Below are 19883 nucleotides of genomic sequence, written 5' to 3'. Positions count from 1 at the left end.
AACATCAGCTTTTCTTTTCATTAAAATCATTTTCAACTCCTTCCAGGTGTTGGTGGTTTGGGGGAGTTACATAAGCAGTCAGGTCTTGATGAGTAGAGGAGGAGGGAACAAACACTTTCAGCAAAGGCAGAATTCTGAAATTCTGCCCATATTTTTCTCCAGTAACTTTCCTATGTTTGTGAGGTTATTCAGTCATAAAGATCCTAGTGAAATTTTTTTCAAGCTTGACTAATCGTAATCACTGTGGACGTTTGTTTAAAATGTGTATTCCCAGGCCTCTCATCTGCTGATTCTGATTCAGGAGATCACGGATGGGACTCAGAATACATGTGTTTGACAGGTATCACAAGTGGTTCTTATGGTCAGGCAAATTTGGGAATCTAACCAGGAATTTATGTTTTTATGACTGGCAGCTAGAAAAGATTCCTAGAGTCTTTGCTTTTTGAAATTAAAATATTTCTTTTTTAAAAGGAAAATTGTATGACTAGATACAACATTTATACATGTGGCACATGTACTATACTGTGTGCTTTTGTCATATTTACAGTTAAAGATGTGTAAGAACACTCTGAGAAAAATTATATATTAAATGCAAAGAGGGGTAAGTCAGGGTGGGTGAGAAATGGGAATGGTGTGCTTATTGTTGCTAAAAGGTAGAAAAGCCAGAATGATAGCCATCTAAGGTTGCAAATAGCACATTGTAAGTTGAGGGAGCTTCACAATCATGTCTGAAATCTTCTTTGATATACTGAGTTGTAAACAGTGGCTTTGGACAAGATTTGAGGGAGAAACCAACAACGCTTTAAAGTGTTCATTTAAAAGGCTTTAATTAAAAGAAAGTCTTTGTATTTACTTGAGCTGATTTAACTTCAGGACTTTAACAAATTACTAGCCCTTAACCTCTTAAAAATTGCCTTTCGTTTCAAATGAAAGTTTAAGATGGCCTTTATGTTGGATTGGTATACTTGTGCGAAGACTTAACAGCAAGGTACTGTACATTTCTAAATGTTTACTTCTTAATTTTGATGGAAGAAATATACTACTCAATTGATTGTTTTTAAAGCAAAGTAAAACAACTTATTTTGACAAGTGACGCTGTATTTTCCCAGTTTTCAGGTGGCAGAGATTAGGCTTAACATCACTAATCATGAGAGAAGTGCAAATCAAAACCAAAACGAGATACTATCCTATACCAGTCAGAATAGCTACTATTAAAAAATAGAAAAACAACAGATCTTGGGAGGCTCTGGAGAAAAGGGAACATTTACACATAATTGGTGTGAATGTAAATTAGTTCAGCCACTGTTGAAAGCAGTTTGGAAATTTCTCAAAGAATTTAAAATAGAATTACCTTTCAAGCCAACAATTCCATTACTGGTATATGACCCAAAGAAAGTCAGTTATTCTACCAAAAAGACATATGCACTTGCATGTTCATCGCGGCACTATTCACAATAGCAAAGACATGGAGTTAGCCTAGGTGCCCATCAACAGTGGATTTGATCAATAAAATGTGGTACATCCACACAGTATTATTAGGCCATTCTTGCATTGCTATGAAGAAATACCTGAGACTAGGTAACTTATAAGGAAAAGAGATTTAATTGGCTCATAGCTCTGCAGGCTGTAAAGGAAGCATGGTGACGGCATCTGATTGCACCTGTGGAGTCTCCAGGGAGCTTTTCCTCATGATGGAAGGTGAAGAGGTAGTAGGCTCATCACATGGCCAGAGCAGGAGCAAGAGAGAATGGGAGTGGGGGTAAGTACCACACACCCTTACACAACCAGATCTTGAAAGAATTCGCTATCACAAGGATGGTATCAGATCATGAGAGATCCACCCCCATGACCCAAACACCTCCTACCAGGCCCCACCTCCAACCCTGAGGATTACATTTCACCATGAGATTTATAGGGGCCACCTTCCAAACCATTTCACACACCATGGAATACTATGCAGCCATAAAAATAACAAAATCATGTCCTTTGAAGCAACATGGATGCAGCTGAAGGCCATTATCCTAAGTAAATTAATGCAGGAATACAAAACGAAATACCACATGATCTCACTTATAAGTGGGAGCTAAACACTGGGTACTTATGGACATAAAGATGGAAAGAATAAACACTGGGACTACTAGAGGGGAGAAGGAGGAAGGCAAGGTTTGACAAACTAACTATTGGGTACTATGCTCATGTATTAATCTGTTCTCACACTGCTATATAGAACTACCCGAGACTGGGTAATTTATAAAGAAAAGAGGTTTAACTGACTCACAGTTCCACAGGCTGCACAGGAAGCATGGCTGGGAGCCTTCAGGAAACTTATAATCGTGGCAGAAGGTGAAGGGGGAAGCAAGGCACGTTCTACCATGGCGGCAGGAGAGCAAGTGAGCCAGGGGGTATGTGCCATATGTTTAAACCATCAGATCTCATGAGAACTCACTTACCATCTAAGAACAGCAAGGGGGAAGTCTGCTCTCATGAGCTAATCACCTCCCACCAGGTCATTCCCCCTACATTGGGAATTATAATTCAACATGAGATTTGGGTGGGGACACAGAGTCAAACCATACCAAATCAGCATCTGGATGATGGGATCATTCATACCCCAAAACTCAGCATTATGAGATATACCCATGTAACAAACTGGCACATGTACCCCTGAATGTAAAATACAAGTTAAAATTATTTTCAAAATAAATTAATTAATAAATAAATATGATTAAATGAAATTAAAATTTTGAATTAAAAAAATTTGAGAGTGATTTCAGCTTGACAGTTATGTAAGTTATGTAAATGGAAACAGTGAGTTCTGTAGGGTTTGGATCAATTGCACTATCTGTACTAAGTTGATGTCCAGTTGTTTGGATGAAAAGAAAAGAGGAGAAACATATAGATCTAACAGGAAAAAAAATGGACAAGTTTTTATGATAGCAAAAAGAAGAATGGAGGAAATAGGACTGAGGTTATAGTGATTGATAGATATTAATAGATGACTAAGTCAAAAGCCACTGGTTGCAGAAAATATTGATTAATTTTGTTTTAATCCAGTCAGACAACAAAATCTTATAACCTGCCTCTGGAGAAAACTCTTTTAGCCCTGTAATTATCTTTATTCCAAGCATCATTCCATTCATTAAGTAGTGTATAGGGTGATTAATAAGTGAATTATTCACAGAGTTAGGACAGAATTTTTGAGTATTTCAGGATATTAATACTATAGTCAATGAACTAAAATAAAATTTGACTAGAGGTGTGATCACCATGAATGCCATGTTGGTATCTTGTTAGATTTGGCAACCTAAAATTGACAAATGTATTAATAAAATAACAGTTCCTTGATGATTAATTTACATTTAGTAAACATGCTCTTTCTTCTTCCTTCCCTTTCTTATTCGTTCATTCATTCCTACAGAGCAGTGACTTTCATTCTAAGATTCCCAGAATCCTAAGAATTCTTGAATGTCATCATAGGGAGCCAGGTGTGAGGATTTCCAAAAGTTTTATTTAATACTTGAAAAATCTCGAAAAGTTATATATTTACACCAGAAAAAGCTATACAGGTTTTAAGTTATATATATATAGTTGAATACTTTTTATTTCTATCCAGAACTAAGTCATTAGGGTTAATAATGTTGATTATTTCATACTGACCTAGTGGGTAGCCTTTATATATCATTGATTACTTATTAGTAAAATAAGAAACCCCCCAAAATTACAAAATAAATATATTTTGTGGGGTTTTCTTAAGGCTTTTGAAACATAAAATCAGAGGAGAGGATTAAAAGTAATCCTTGATTATTAAAAAGGCAGGGGACTACTAACTTAGAAAATTGTATGAAAACAGCAAGATATATACATGGCCCTCAGACCAGCTGCCTGTTTTAATAAAGTTTTATTGGAGCACATCTATGGATCTATGGTGCTTTCCTGCTACAATGGTAGAGTTGAATGGTTGCTATAGAGACCGTATGGTTCGCAAAGCCTAAAATATTTATCATCTGGTCCTTTATAGCAAAAGTGAACCCAGTTTTAGAACATTCACTTTACAAATTAAGATACAGTGGATGCTGCCTTAACTGACCTCCACTTAACTGATTTGCAATTAGCACTTTCTGCTACCCCTGTACAACTTATTGACTGATGTCCACTGTAAACTGAAAGCCTTTGAGCTACTTTTAATGCCTGTAAATTTCTCCTTCCATCACAGAAATTGTATAGTTTCTAAGAGGAAGCTGTGTTGATTCCTAAATATGTTTACACCATTTGTTCTTGTTCTTGTAGGTATGCGATTTAATTAAATATTATGTTGAGACGCTGAGACGGGCGGATCACTAGGTCAGGAGATCGAGACCATCCTGGCTAATTCGGTGAAACCCCGTCTCCACTGAAAATACAAAAAAATTAGCTGTGCGTGGTGGCGGGTGCCTGTACACCCAGCTACTGGGGAGGCTGAGGCGGGAGAATGGCATGAACCCGGGAGGCGGAGCTTGCAGTGCGCAGAGATCGCACCACTGCACTCCAGCCTGGGTGACACAGTGAGACTCTGTCTCTAAATAAATAAATAAATAAATATTATGTAAACTGAGCAAATGAGTATAACAAGAGTAGCATTGTTGTTTCTTTGAGAAATAAACTAAATGTGTTGGAAAAATGAGAAACTCAAACAGTTGCGGTCAGCTTAACTGTTGGCAAGACAACTAGAAACAAATGGGAAAAATTGTGTAATCTAGGATTTCAGATTGCTTTACCCCAGTTGTCTTCACAGAAAGTGAACAAGAAATCCATGACAACATATCATTGGCATAGTTTCCACAAGAAACTCCACTCTGAATCCGTGCAAGGCTTTGATCTTGTCATCAAAATTCTGGCAAATTTATTTACACATGTCTTTTAAATTAAAGTTAAGTTTTAAGGACTTACATCTAATACTTCTTATGATTCCTCCATCTAACTTAAATTTGTGATTAATCTGTTTATTACTGGTCCCAATCTGATTGAATAAGGGGGTTTCTACAGTTTTTGCTAACCAAAAGTTTAATTTGATGAAGATGGAATTATAAATACAATAATTCAAGTTTAAAGAATTAGAATGGTAAAGGTTAACACAATTTAGTATGCCTAAAAATCACTTAAAAAGCTTACTAACAACGTAAATTATTGTGCCTTCGGCCTGAGATTTTGATTCAATAGGTCTAGCATGGGACATAGGAATCTGGAGTTTTAGGAATGATAAAGGAAAATTGCTTAAAATAGGGTAAATTATGACTTACAAATATAAAATGAACACTTGTCTAAGATTTTTAACTCATTTATTTAATGAGGGAGCCAGTAAGATGTTATGCTAAGTTTTATGGAAAATTAAGAGCCACACACATATCTAGGCACTAAGGAACACTGAAATAAATTTGCTTGATAGGTTCAAAACTGACTTCTTGATGGAAGGTGGAAAAAGGAAAATTAATTATACTTCCACCAAAATCAATCATTTGCCTGTCTATAGACAAGAATATTTGCATTACTATCAGTAATCTACAACTAACAGAATTGCAAATAACAAAGAAAACAAAAGGCACAGAGACCCCATAGAAACAGATAACCCAGGTTATTCTAGACAAGGATGAGATTTCCATTAAAGACACTCAGTGGTAATTTCGTTGGTCCATCTTAAAATCTTTCCATTTTCTCCTGAAACAAATTGCTCAAGCAATTCAAATACAATGAATCTGGTCAGTGGGTCACACCTGGAGAAATCATTTTCTAACCTGTAATCAAGACTGTTGAATTACTCCCTTCACTGGAAAGAATAAAATATTACCACATAAATTCGTATTATGATAATGGCCCACTATGAATGCTTTGGTGTTCTTAATTTTCTTAAGATTTATTAATATTTCTGAAGTAATTACTAAATGCCAAGCAATATATTTTCTAATTTAATCTTTCATTGACTTTTACTTTCACTTCAATTGAGCTACTCACTTTCATGGCTATAAACTTAACTTTTCAATAACTTAAAAATTGATTTCTAATGTTATAAACTTTAATGTTCCACTCTGTGACATGCTCTTTCAGACTCTCTCTTCCTTACTGCCAACTCACCTTCTCTTCTGTCTCTTCCAGTGCCCCAGTATCTTGACTCTTCCATTTTCTTTTTTCTTTTCTTTTATTAAGTGGATACATGATAATTTCACATGTTGATGGGGTACAATGTGGTATTTTGATACATGACACATTGTTAAAACCTCTCCTCCCTATCTTTCCCAGTCTGGTAACCACTCTTCTACTCTCTAGTAGATGAGTGTTTTTAGATTTCACATATGAATGAGATCATGTGATATTTGTCTTACCATGGTTAGCTTATTTCACTTACCACAATGTCATCTATGCTCATTCATGTTGTCAAAAGTGACACGATTTTACCCTTCATTATGGCCAAATGTGCATATGATATAGTTTGGATATTTGTCCTGACCCATATCTCTTGTTATATTGTAATCCCCACTGTTAGAGATTGGGCCTGGTAGGGGGTGTTTGGGTCATGGAGGTGGATCCCTCATGGCTTGGTGATACCACATGATAGTGAACGAGTTCCCAAGCTTCCTGACTAGTCAAGCAGATGTTGGCATTATGCTCCCTGTACAGCCCATGGAACCAGGAGCCAATTATGTCTCTTTTGTTATAAATTATCCAATCTCAGGTATTTCTTTATAGCAATGCAAGAATGACCAAATGCAGCATATATGCCACATTTTCTTTCTCCATTCATTCATTGATGGACACTTGGGTTGATTCTAGGCTATTGTGACTAGTGCTGTAATTAACATGAGAGTCCAGAAATCTCTTTGACATACTGATTTAATATTCTTTGAATATATACCCAGTAGTGGGATTGTTGGATTTTGTGATAAGTCTATTTTTAACGTTTTTGGAAGTTATATTGTTTTCCATAACAATTGCTCTAATTTACATTTCCACCAACAGTGTATGAAAATTCCCCTTTCTTCACATCCTTGCCAGCATTTGTTATTTTTTGACTCTTTCATAAAAAGCATTCTAAGCAGGGTGAGATGATATCTCACTGTGGATTTGACTTGCATTTCTCTGATTATTAGTGATGGTGAGCATTTTTTCATATACCTGTTGGTGTTTTTTTTTTTTTTTTTGTCTTATTTGGAGAAATGTCTATTCAGCTGTCTTGACTATTTTCTAATCCAATTATTTGTATTTTTGCTATTGAGTTGTTTGAGTTTTCTATAAATTTGGGATATTAACCCCTTATGAAGTGAAGAGTTTGCAGATATTTTCTCCCATTTTGTAGGTTGTGTTTTCACTCTCATGATTGTTTCCTATGCAGTGCAGAAGTTTTTATTTGGTGTAATCCCATTTGTTTATTTTTGCTTTTGTTGTGCATGTCTTTTGTTGTCTTTTCTAAAAAGCCCTTGCCCAGACCAATGACATATAACATTTCACCTAAGTTTTCTTCTACTAGTTTCATAGTTTGGGGTCTTACATTTAAATATTTAATTTATTTTGAGTTGATTTTTGTATATGATGAGAGATAGAGGTCTACTTTCATTCTTTTGTATGTGGATATGCACTTTCCCAGCACCATTTGTTGAAAAGACTGTCTTTTCCCAGTTGAATGTTTGCACCTTTGTCAAAAATAAGTTGCATGTAAACATGTGGTTTTATGTCTGGGCTCTCTATTTTTGTTCCACTGGTCTACGTGCCTGTTTTTATGCCAATACCATGCTGTTTTAGTTAAGATAGCTTTGTAATATATTTTGAAATTAGATAGTGTAATACCTCTAGCATTGCTCTTTTTGCTTAAGATTTATTTGGCTATTTGGGGTGTTTTGTAGTTTCACATGAATTTTAAGATTTTTTTAACATCTGTGAAGAATGAAATTGGAAATTTGATAGAGATTATATTGGATTTATAGATTGATTTTCATAGTATGGTCATTTCAACAATATTAATTCTTCTAGTCCATGAACATGGGATATCTTTCTATTTATTTTAATTTTTTAATTGTTTTTATCAATGTTTAATAATTTTCATCTTTCCATAGCTTAATTTACTTGTAGGTATTTTGTTTTTTTAATAGCTATTTTAAATGGGATTACTTTCTTGATTCCTTTTTCAGATAGTCTGCTATTGGTGTATAGAAATGTTACTGATTTTTTACGTTGCTTTTGTATCCTGAAACCTTATTGTATTCATTTACTATTTCTGATTCTCAGTGGCGCATTTAGGGTTTTTTACATATATGATCATGTCATCTGCAAAGAGGGACAATTTGACTTTTTTTTTCCAATTTGGATGCTTTTTATTTCTTTCTCTTGCCTAATTGTTCTGACTAGGACTTCCAGTACTATGTTGAAAAAAGTGATTAAAGTGAACATCCTTGTCTTGTTCCAGATCCAAGAGGCAAAGCTTTCAAGTTTTCACCATTCAGTATAATGTTGCCTGTGGGTTATCACATATGGTCTTTATTTTATTATGTTCTTTTATAAATAATTTGTTGAAAGATTTGATCATAAAATGATATTTAATTTTGTCAAATGCTTTTTCTGCATCTATTGAAACGATTATATGTTTTTAATCCTTCATTGTTTAATGTGATGTATCACATTTTATTGATTTACATGTATTAGAATATCCTTACCTCCCCGGGTAAATACCATTTGATTATGGTGGATAATCTTTTTAATATGCTTTTGAAATATCATTGCTAGAACTGCTGGTTTTGAATGTTTGCATCTATGTTTATCAATGATATTGGCCTGGAGTTTTCTTTTATTTGCTGTTCTTGTCTCATTTTGGAATCAGGAAATGCTGTCTTCATAGAATGAGTTTGGAGAGTTCCCTCCTTTTCATTTTTTGAAATAGTTTGTAAATAATTTGTATAAGTTTTTTAAATGTTTTGTAGAATTTGTCAGCAAAAACCACCAAGTCGTGAACTTTTCTTTCTTCCTCTATTTTTTTAGAGACAGAGTCTCACTCTATCACTGAGGCTGGCATACAGTGGTGCAGTCATAGCTGACTGCAGCCTCAAACTCCTGGTCTTAAGTGATCCTCCTGCCTCAGCCTCCTGAGTACAAATACAGACCACTATACCTGGATAATTTTTATTTTTATTTTTAGAGATGGAGTCTCGTTGTGTTGCCCAGGCTAATCTTGAACTCCTGGCCTCTAGTGATTCTCCTGCCTTGGGCTCCTAAACTGTGAGATTACAGGTGTGAGCTACTGTGTGAAGTCTTTTGGATTTTCCTTGACTGAGAGCCTAAATTGCTCCTTCAATCTCATTATTTGTCATTGGTGTGTTCACATTTTCTATTTCTTCTTTCTTCAATTTTGATAGGTTATATGTGTCCAGAGCATACGTATTCCTTCTAAGTTTTTCAATTTATTGGCGTATAATTGTTTGTAGTACTTACTCATGATTCCTTATATTTCTCTAGAGTCTATCATAGTATATCCTTTTTCATCTCTGATTTTATGTGAATTTTCTCCTTTTTTCTTAGTCTGACAAAACATTTGTCAATTTTACGTTTTCAAAAAGATTCCATCATTTAATTAGTCGTTTGTATTTTTTGTCTTCATTTTGTATATTTGTGCTCTGATCTTTATATTCTTTTGCTAATTTGGGTCTTAGTTTGTTCTTGATTTTATAGTTCCTTGAAATACATTGTTAGATGGTTTATTCATTATCTTTCTTCTTTATTGATGTAGAAATGTATTGCTATAAGCTTCCCTCTAAGGACTGTTTTGCTGTATTTCATAAGTTTTCATATGTTCTGATTTCATTTTTATTTGCCTTCAGACATTTCTAAAATTAAATTTTTTTCATTGACCCATTGGTTGTTTAAGGATATGTTGTTTAATTTGTATGTATTTGCAAAATTTCTGAAGTTCCTCCTGTTGTTTATTTCTAGCTTTATTCCATATGGTTAAAAAAACATGTGATATGATTTGATTTTTTGATTAGCTAAGACTTGTTTTGTGGTCTAACATATCTATCATGGACAATATTCCATGTGCAGGTGAAAAGACAGTGAATTATGCAATTGTTGGATGAAATGTTATGTAAATAACTGTTAAATTCTTTTGATCTAGAGTGCAGTTTAAATGTTTCTTTGTTGAGATTCTCAATGATCTGTTCATTGCGGAAAACCGGATGTTGAAGTTTCTTACTATTATTGTACAGTTTTTTGTCTCTCCTTTTAGATCTATTAATGTTTGCTTTATATATTTAGGTTCTCCAATGTTGAGTGCATTATATATTTACAATTATTGTATTCTCTTGTTGTACTGACCCCTTTATTATTACATAATGACCTTGTTTGTCTGTGTTTACAGTTGTTTTACTTGAAGTCTATTTTATTTGATATAAATATAACTACTTCTGCATTATTTGGTTTCCATTATCATAAAATATATTTTTTCATCTGATCGCTTTCAATTTATGTGTGTATTTACAGGTGATGGGAGTCTCTTGTAGAAAGAATATAGTTAGGTCTTGTTTTTAATCAATTTACCCATTCTCTGTCTTCTTACTGGATAGTTTAATCTATTTCCATTCAAGGTAATTATTGATAGATAAGGACTTATACTGCCATATACTGTTTTCTTGTTGTCTTTTAGAATTTTTGTACCTTTTTGTCCCTTTGTTGTTTTCCTTTGTAGTTAAGTGATTTTCTCTGTGTGTTTTTGTTTCTTGTTATTTTATTTTTAGTGTGTCTAATAAAAATGTTTGCCTTTTAGTTACTATGAGGCATGTGAAGAATATTTTATAGTTTCAATAGGTAATTTTGAATGGATAACAACTTAATTTTGGTAATAAGAAATGGGGAAAAGCAAACACTCTGCTCTTTAACTCAATCACTCCCCCACATTTTGCATTTTTGATGTCTTAATTTACATCTTTTATATCACTTATCCCTTAACAAATTATTGTAGTTGTTATTGTTTTTGTTTTGTATTTTAACCTTCTTACTAAAAACATGAAAGTGGTTTACATTCAATTATTACTATATTAGAGCATGCTGAATTTGTCTGAATATTTATTTTTACCTGCGGATTTATACCTTCCAATTTTTTGTATTACATATTAGTGACCTTTTCTTTCAGTTTGAAGACTGTTCTTTAACATTTCTTTTAAGGCAGGTATGGTTACAATGAATTCCTTCATCTTTTGTTTGTCTTCGAATGTTTTAACCTCTCCTTCATTTCCAAATGAGAGCCATGCTGGATACTGTATTCACGGTTGACAGTTTTTTTCTTCAGCACTTGATTCTATTATCCTACTCTCTCCTGGCCCATATTGTTTCTGCTGTGAAGTCTGCTGCCAGGCACATTGGAATTCTCTCATGTGTTATACGCTTCCTTTTTCTTAATGCTTTCAGGACCTACTCTTTGTTTTTGACGTTTAAAAGTTTAACTATAATGTGTCTTGTGGTTGTCTTATTCAGATTAATTCTGATTAGTGACCTTTGGCCATCCTAAACATCTTAATCCTTCTCCAAGTTTAAAAAGTTGTCTGTTATTCCTCTGAATAAGCTTCTAACTCTTTTTCATTCTTAGTTACATGTTAACACTGTAGATTTGTTTTTCTGATGGTGTCCCATGGATCTCATAAGTTTTCTTTGTTTCTTCTCATTTTTTTCTCTTTTCTGCTCTGACAGTATATTTTCAAAGACCCCGTCTTTGAGCTCACTGCTTTTTTTTTTCTGCTTGATCAGTTCTGCTCTTGATGCCCTCTAGTGCATTTTTTCAGTTTGTTTACTGAACTTTCCACCTCCAGGATTTTCATTTGATTTTTCCCATTATTTTAAATTCTTTGTTGAATTTCTCATAAATTTCCATATTGTTTCTCTGTACTTTGTTGAAGTGCACAGATTTTTTTTTTTAAAAAAAACAGCTATTTGAATATTTTTGTCTGCCACATCATTCATTTTCATGTCTTTAGGTTCAGTTGCTGACACCTTGTTTTCTCCATTTGGTGAGGCAGTTTTTCCTAGGCTATTCTTATTTTTTGTAGATGTACATCTCTGTCAGCACATTGATGAATTAAATATTTATTTCAGTCTTCTCAGTCTGGGTTTGTTTTTGACTGTTTCTCAGTGGGCTTCTTTAGAAATTCTGCGTGGATTTCCATTATATTCCATTTTAGCATTAGGAGGTGCCCAAAGCAAAGGTTAGACATAAGTCTTGCAATGGGGCTTCACCACTGATGCAATGTAACTGGATGGGCCCATGGGTGATCCACAGAAAGGCTGCTGTCTGGGTGGGAGAACAAGTCAGGCCATCAAATCTGGACAGTCTGTGTATCATGTTTCCCACAGCGTGGTGCCCATAAACAACCTGTCTGGTATAATATTTCCTCTGGTAGGAATGGCTAGCCACTGCTAAGTTTCATATAGTAAGTATTGCTAACCCAATCCCTTCTCTATGTCCCTAGCATGCCTCTGGTGGTTCAGCTCTGTTGACACTCATGGTGCTGCTTGTGGGCTGATGCAGGAGTGAGTCTACTGTGAAGGCACTCAGTATGGTGGAAAAAATATTCAACTTCTGCTCACTTTATTCAGTGTAAGAACTGTGAGTTCAGGAGGACTTTCTGCATATAATAACATTATGGCCTGGGGGAGGAGTATCACAGTCACAGAGTACTGTTTCCCTTACTGTCCAAGCATGGTTTTACTCCTCTTTGCAGTCCAAAGGGGCTTCATAGACTCACTCATGTATTCGGGGTTCATTAGCTCTTGTAAAGGTAGTTTCATATGTGGATAGTTGTTCATATAGATGTGTCCATAGGGGTATGATTACTGGAGAGATCTACTCCACTACCTTGCTCTGCCCAAATCCTTCCCCTTTCCAACAAGAGTTTGCCACCTTCTAGTTTTCTTTTTTCTTTTTTTTTCTTTTTTTTTTCTGATTTTTTTTTTTTTATTATTGATCATTCTTGGGTGTTTCTCGCCAAGGGGGATTTGGCAGGGTCACAGGACAATAGTGGAGGGAAGGTCAGCAGATAAACAAGTGAACAAAGTTCTCTGGTTTTCCTAGGCAGAGGACCCTACGGCCTTCCGCAGTGTTTGTGTCCCTGGGTACTTGAGATTAGGGAGTGGTGATGACTCTTAACGAACATGCTGCCTTCAAGCATCTGTTTAACAAAGCACATCTTGCACTGCCCTTAATCCATTCAACCCTGAGTGGATACAGCACATGTTTCAGAGAGCACAGGGTTGGGGGTAAGGTCACAGATCAACAGGATCCCAAGGCAGAAGAATTTTTCTTAGTACAGAACAAAATGAAAAGTCTCCCATGTCTACCTCTTTCTACACAGACACGGCAACCATCCGATTTCTCAATCCTTTCCCCACCTTTCCCCCCTTTCTATTCCACAAAACCGCCACTGTCTTCATGGCCCGTTCTCAATGAGCTGTTGAGTACACCTCCCAGATGGGGTGGTGGCCGGGCAGAGGAGCTCCTCACTTCCCAGTAGGGGTGGCCGGGCAGAAGCGCCCCTCACCTCCCGGATGGGGTGGCTGGCCGGGCGGGGGGCTGACCCCCCCACCTCCCTCCCAGACGGGGCGGCTGGCCGGGCGGGGGGCTGACCCCCCCCACCTCCCTCCTGGACGGGGCAGCTGGCCGGGCAGAGGGGCTCCTCACTTCCCAGTAGGGGCGGCCGGGCAGAGGCACCCCTCACCTCCCAGATGGGGCGGCTGCACAGGCGGGGGACTAACCCCCCCACCTCCCTCCCGGACAGGGTGGCTGGCCGGGCGGGGGGCTGACCCCCCCACCTCCCTCCCAGACAGAGCGGCTGGCCGGGCAGAGGGGGTCCTCACTTCCCAGTAGGGGCGGCTGGGCAGAGGCGCCCCCCACCTCCCGGACAGGGCAGCTGGCCGGGTGGGGTGCTGATCCCACCACCTCCCTCCTGGACGGGGCATCTGGCCAGGTGGGGGGCTGATCCCCCCACCTCCCTCCCGGACGGGGCGGCTGGCCGGGCGGGGGGCTGACCCCCCCACCTCCCTCCCGGATGGGGCGGCTGGCCGGGCGGGGGGCTGACCCCCCCACCTCCCTCCCGGACAGGGCGGCTGGCCGGGCAGAGGGGCTCCTCACTTCCCGGTAGGGGCGGCCAGGCAGAGGCGCCCCTCACCTCCCGGACGGGGCGGCTGGCTGGGTGGGGGGCTGACCCCCCCACCTCCCTCCCGGACGGAGCGGCTGGCCGGGCAGAGGGGCTCCTCACTTCCCAGTAGGGGCGGCCGGGCAGAGGTGCCCCTCACCTCCCGGACAGGGCGGCTGGCCGGGCAGGGGGCTGACCCCCCCACCTCCCTCCCGGACAAGGAGGGAGGACGCTCCTCACTTCTCAGACGGGGTGGCTGCCGGGCGGAGGGGCTCCTCACTTCTCAGACGGGGCGGTTGCCAGGCAGAGGGTCTCCTCACTTCTCAGACAGGGCGGCCGGGCAGAGATGCTCCTCACATCCCGGACGGGGCGGCAGGGCAGAGGTGCTCCCCACATCTCAGACGATGGGCGGCCGGGCAGAGACGCTCCTCACTTCCCAGATGTGATGGTGACCAGGAAGAGGCGCTCCTCACTTCCTAGATGGGATGGCGTCCGGGCAGAGACACTCCTCACTTTCCAGACTGGGCAGCCAGGCAGAGGGGCTCCTCACATCCCAGACGATGGGCGGTCAGGCGGAGATGCTCCTCACTTCCCAGACGGGGTGGCTGCCAGGCAGAGGCTGCAATCTCGGCACTTAGGGAGGCCAAGGCAGGCGGCTGGGAGGTGGTTGTAGCGAGCCAAGTTCACGCCACTGCACTCCAGCCTGGGCGCCATTGAGCACTGAGTTAACGAGACTCCGTCTGCAATCCCGGCACCTCGGGAGGCCGAGGCTGGCAGATCACTCGCGGTTAGGAGCTGGAGACCAGCCCGGCCGACACATCGAAACCCCGTCTCCACCAAAAAAATACGAAAACCAGTCAGGCGTGGCGGCGCGCGCCTGCAATCGCAGGCACTCGGCAGGCTGAGGCAGGAGAATCAGGCAGGGAGGTTGCAGTGAGCTGAGATGGCAGCAGTACCGTCCAGCTTCGGCTCGGCATCAGAGGGAGACCGTGGAAAGAGGGGAGAGGAGAGAGGAGAGAGGAGTTTTCTTTTTTCTTAACCAAACTAAGTTTAGCCTTTTAATCCTTCACCCTCCTCCACTTCAAATGCCATTGCTTCTTTGTATGCTTATTGTATTTTCCATGCTATATGACTTTCAGCTGGTTATTTACAGTATGTAAGTTTTAATATCCTGTAAAATGGGGACAATAATGGCATCCATTTGATACGGATGTTAAAGATAATAAATGACACTGTCCATGTTAAATAATTTTTTGAGATATATTGAGATGTTTCTGTACTTCCTTGTTCTGGCCCTCTTGTTGAACCAGAGGGATCTATTGCCATGAAAAGCAATAAAACTGTCATAGTAGAAATTAAAAGTGAGTAGGAACTCATTTAAAAATCATCATTCTCCTTTTCAATGCAAAAATAAGAACTAGAAAATTTTAATAAGGCAATAGTCCGAAGAAATAACTTATGGAAGATAATATGGGTTTTTTAATCTTAAAGGGTTTTTTATATATTCAAGCTTCGAGATTGGCTGCCTTGAATCCTCCTAAATGTAAGTTTTAGAGAGGGAGGAAAGAGTCAAAGAAAAAATTGCACTGGAAAAAGTTAAATAAGTAAGGAAGATATTATTCAAGCTATTGCAATACTGGAGAGAGTCCAGAACTCGTCTGAACTCAGCTCCCCTGATACAAAGGGCCGTGGAGTTTTTGAAAGTGAAGGTAAGGGGGCGATCATAGGCCACCTGTCTTTGCTAACTGTCTTTTTTCAAAGGAAAGATAAACTTTCTTTTATCTTTATGATATAAGGTAATTTTTACAACTTGGAGCAAGATTAGGCTCTTACTCTCTCATGGAGGCTGGGAAATAAGGTATTATCTTTCTGGAGGATTATGTTTGAAAGAGATGGCTCCCAGATCCTTGAAAAAGGAAATTTTCTGCTTACAAGTTACACATGCCACTTCTACCTGCATTTCACTGGCCAAACAGGTCACGTGTCTAAATCTGACCCTTCCTTCAATAGGACAGAAATGTATAATCTTCTAGGAGATAGGGCCACTACAGCAGGAAGACCAGATAATGGGAGAATGGTAATATAATCTGCCACAATGACCACAGTGAAAACATTAGTAATCCTCAGGGTTAAACCAAGTCTTCTTGGACACTTAGGTTGATTCTAGGCTATAGTCAATAGTGGAATAATAAAAAAATAGAGAATAGCCCATTTATTTTTTTGCAGAGAAGCTAGACAATTCACAGTAACTCATGGCCTAGACAATTTTATTTCTTGATCAACACAACTCTTTATAGATGCCTATGGTCCAAAAATGCGGATTCCTAATCATCCCCAAAAAGAAGGGATCCTCTGCAAGTCAACCTGGGAGGGAGTTTAGGATTGTTCTGAGGCAGTGAAAGCCATTGAGATTCACATGTAAGAGGGTAGAGAAAGGGAATCCACATGTTTTGATCCCTCCATGTGATGGATATAACTTGGTCTTCATTACATTGCACCACCTTTGGTGTCAGAGGGAACTAGATTTGAATCCCAGTTCCTTCACTCATTATGATTTGATGGTGAATGTGTTTTTAACTCGTCTGACCCTCCGTTTGCTCATCTATAAAAGATGGGATTGTTATGAGACTTGCAAATAAGGTAAGTGTGTAAAAATCTGGGAATAATCCTGTAATTTAAAAGACGGGGTTGTGATGAGGCTTCAATAAGGTAAGTGTGTAAAAATCTGGACACAGTGTTACTAATTTTGTAGGTTTTCAATATATAGAGAAGGAGGATTATTTTTCTCTCATTTAATTTTTAGAACAAGTTTATAAAATTGGTATTATTCATATTTTTGAGATAATCAAAGGATCAGTAAGTTTAAATAAATCACCATAGTAACAAAGCAGTTTACAATATATTGACTGGATAATTGCTAGTGAAAAGTAGCAATGATGATCACATTGAAAATCTTGTGTTAGGTGGTGGTTTTCTCTTGCATAAGCCTCTTCATTTGTTGAAACCATAGATTCTAAGTTTGCTCTATCAAAGTGATCATTAGAAAAATATAATGTACTTAGTGTATAAATTTTAGAAAATTTCGTTTTTGATCCTGTTAATTTGATTGAATATGTGCATTTTGAATTATGAATATGAATATGTATGACATATGAAATATGACTTGACATCACAGAGTAACCTTAGATCGTGGCAACTTTTTTTCTGAAAGCACATGCAGAAATGTATCTTCTTTCTAGTTTCCAAAAAACTCAGAGGCCATGGGGGAAGAGGGGACTTTGGCTGTCAGATAGTGCATGAGGTACATTAGGATACAGTAATTTCATCATAATTCATATTCATAATTCACAGTGAGGAAACCTGAAAGTTGCTACCACTTACCAATAAATGAAAGGTGGGGCGGGGTCGCTGGGGGGCACGGCTTTGTGAGCCAGTGCCTGGACTCCCACGTCACAAATGGAAGGCAGCGTGTGGAAGGAACTCAAGGCCCGATTGGTTCTTCCTAAGCAGGACACATCAGGTTGTCAGGGCAACTGGCTTTCAGTTGGTGGCCTTCAGTGGGTGCCTTAAGTTGGTGGCATTTGGTTGCCTTTCCTGGGGAGAGGGGGCAGGTGCTCAGCTCTGCAGACGTGGGGGCAAGCGAAGGCCCAAGCTGCCGTGAGAAGAGCAGAGGTGCCCCATGGGGACCATGATGAACAGTCGCATGTGCACCAAAGCCAGCCCCCGGCAGAGCCAGCGCAGGGGTTCTGCGGGGCCGTCCTCTGGCTTTGATATCTATGAGTGGGCGGCCAGCACAGGCGCAGGCACCAGCAGAAAGGAGCAGAGACGCCCAGAACATGCTGTCCCCCAATGCCAGCCCCAAGCGAGGCCAGCTTAGGGTGCGGTGGGCAGAGCCATCCTGCAGCTCTGAGATCCACGAGGTGTTGGCGGGAGTAGGGCCAGGCTCCACTGCGTTGGAGCTCACACAATTTGAGCCCAATTTGATTCTGGAGCCATGACCTGCAGCACATTGGCGACCAGAAGATGCCCAAAGGTAGGGAGGCGACAGATACCGCTTGGCCTCAGGAGCTCCTCTGGCCGTTGCTGAACCAAGGTTTCCCCAGAGACATCCACAGCCTGGGGCTCCTCCCTTCTTCACCTAGTTCCTTTCCTAGGCCCAGGCCCCAAGCCTGAGGACTGGCTCTGCCTGGGGTCTCCATCCCTTCGTCTTTCCCTGTTGCATCCAGTCAGTTTCTTTTCCCCTCCCTACCCATATGCCCAGTTCTGGGCCCTCTTCTTCCTAGAGGCTGGCCAAAAACTAAGTTTTCAAAGTACAAAATGGATGCTACAGATTTCGTTTCTGTAGAGGAAATGTCTGACAGCTCTTGTATTTAAACTTAAGTAGCTACACTGGGACTCACAGTTTCACAACTTGAGTTCTAGACCAGAGCTCTCTACCCTAAAGCAACAGCAAGGGGTTAGAGGAACTCTTCTTGATTCTAATAATAAAAAAATGATTTTTTTGTAGGGACAAGTTCTCATTGTGTTGCCCAAGCTGGTCTCAAACCCCTGGCGTCAAGTGATTCACCCACCTTGGCCTCCCACACTGCTGGGATGACAGGAAGAGCCACCACACTTGGTCATTGGAGGTGCTCTTGCTTTGTGTGTTTCGGCTGGTCTTCAGGCGCAGCTGTCTGTAAGATGCTCCTGCAGTATAGTTCTATGTCTTTCTGCACAGATTCAGTGGATCCTGTGATTTTTTTACATGGAATAGCCCCTTTATTTTTTGCAGAGAAGCTAGACAATTCACAGTAACCTATGGCCTAGTAAATTTTATTTCTTGATCAACACAACTCTTTATACATGCTTGTGGTCCAAAAATGCAGATTCCTAATCATCCCCACGAATAAGGGGGCTATTGCAAGGCAATCTGGGAGGGAGTTTAGGATTGCTCTGAGGCAGTGAAAGCTATTGAAATTCCCACATGAGGGGGCAGAAAAGGGAATCCACATGTTTTGATCCCTCCATGTTCTGGGTGTAACTTGGTCCTCGTTAAATTGAACCATTTTTGGCATCAGAGAGAACCGGATTTGAATCCCAGTTCCATCCCTCATTATGATTTGATGGTGAATGTGTTTTTAACTCGTCTGAGGCTCAGTTTGCTGATCTATAAAAGATGTGATTGTTACGAGGCTTCTATAACGTACATGTGTAAAAATCATGGCAAAATGCTTGTAATTTAAAAGACAGGGTTGTCAGGAGACTTCTATCAGGTAAGTGTGTAAAAACCTAGACACAATGCCTATAATTTTGTAAGTGTTCAATATATGGAGAAGGAGGATTATTTTTCTTTCATTTGATTTTTAGAGCAACTTTATAAAATTGGTGATACTCATATATTTGAGATAATCAAACCAAGGATCAGAAAGACTAAATAAATCAGCATAGTCACAAAGCAGTTCACAATACATTTACTGGATAATTTCTAGTTAAAAGTAGCAATGATGATCACATTGAAAATCTTGTATTATCTGTTGGTTTTCTCTTACATACGCTTCTTGGAATTTAGTAAGATAAGTTGCAGCTCAAAAAGCAGATCCGTAGAATATTTTGTTCCAGAGATTGTAGTGGGGGCCCAAGTATTGCATGAGTTTTGTTGGGAACAAAGTGTAGGCTGAGAATCTAAGCAAACTTCAGGTGGTGGTTTTCAGTTGGTGGGCAGTGGCAGAAGGAGGAGGAGCTCCATCTGTGCTCTCTCTTCCCCAAGTCACA

Source organism: Pan troglodytes, chromosome 17 (genome assembly GCF_028858775.2).
Source record: "Pan troglodytes isolate AG18354 chromosome 17, NHGRI_mPanTro3-v2.0_pri, whole genome shotgun sequence".
Classification (NCBI taxonomy): Eukaryota; Metazoa; Chordata; class Mammalia; order Primates; family Hominidae; genus Pan; species Pan troglodytes.
Note: the sequence above shows the minus strand (reverse complement) of the source record.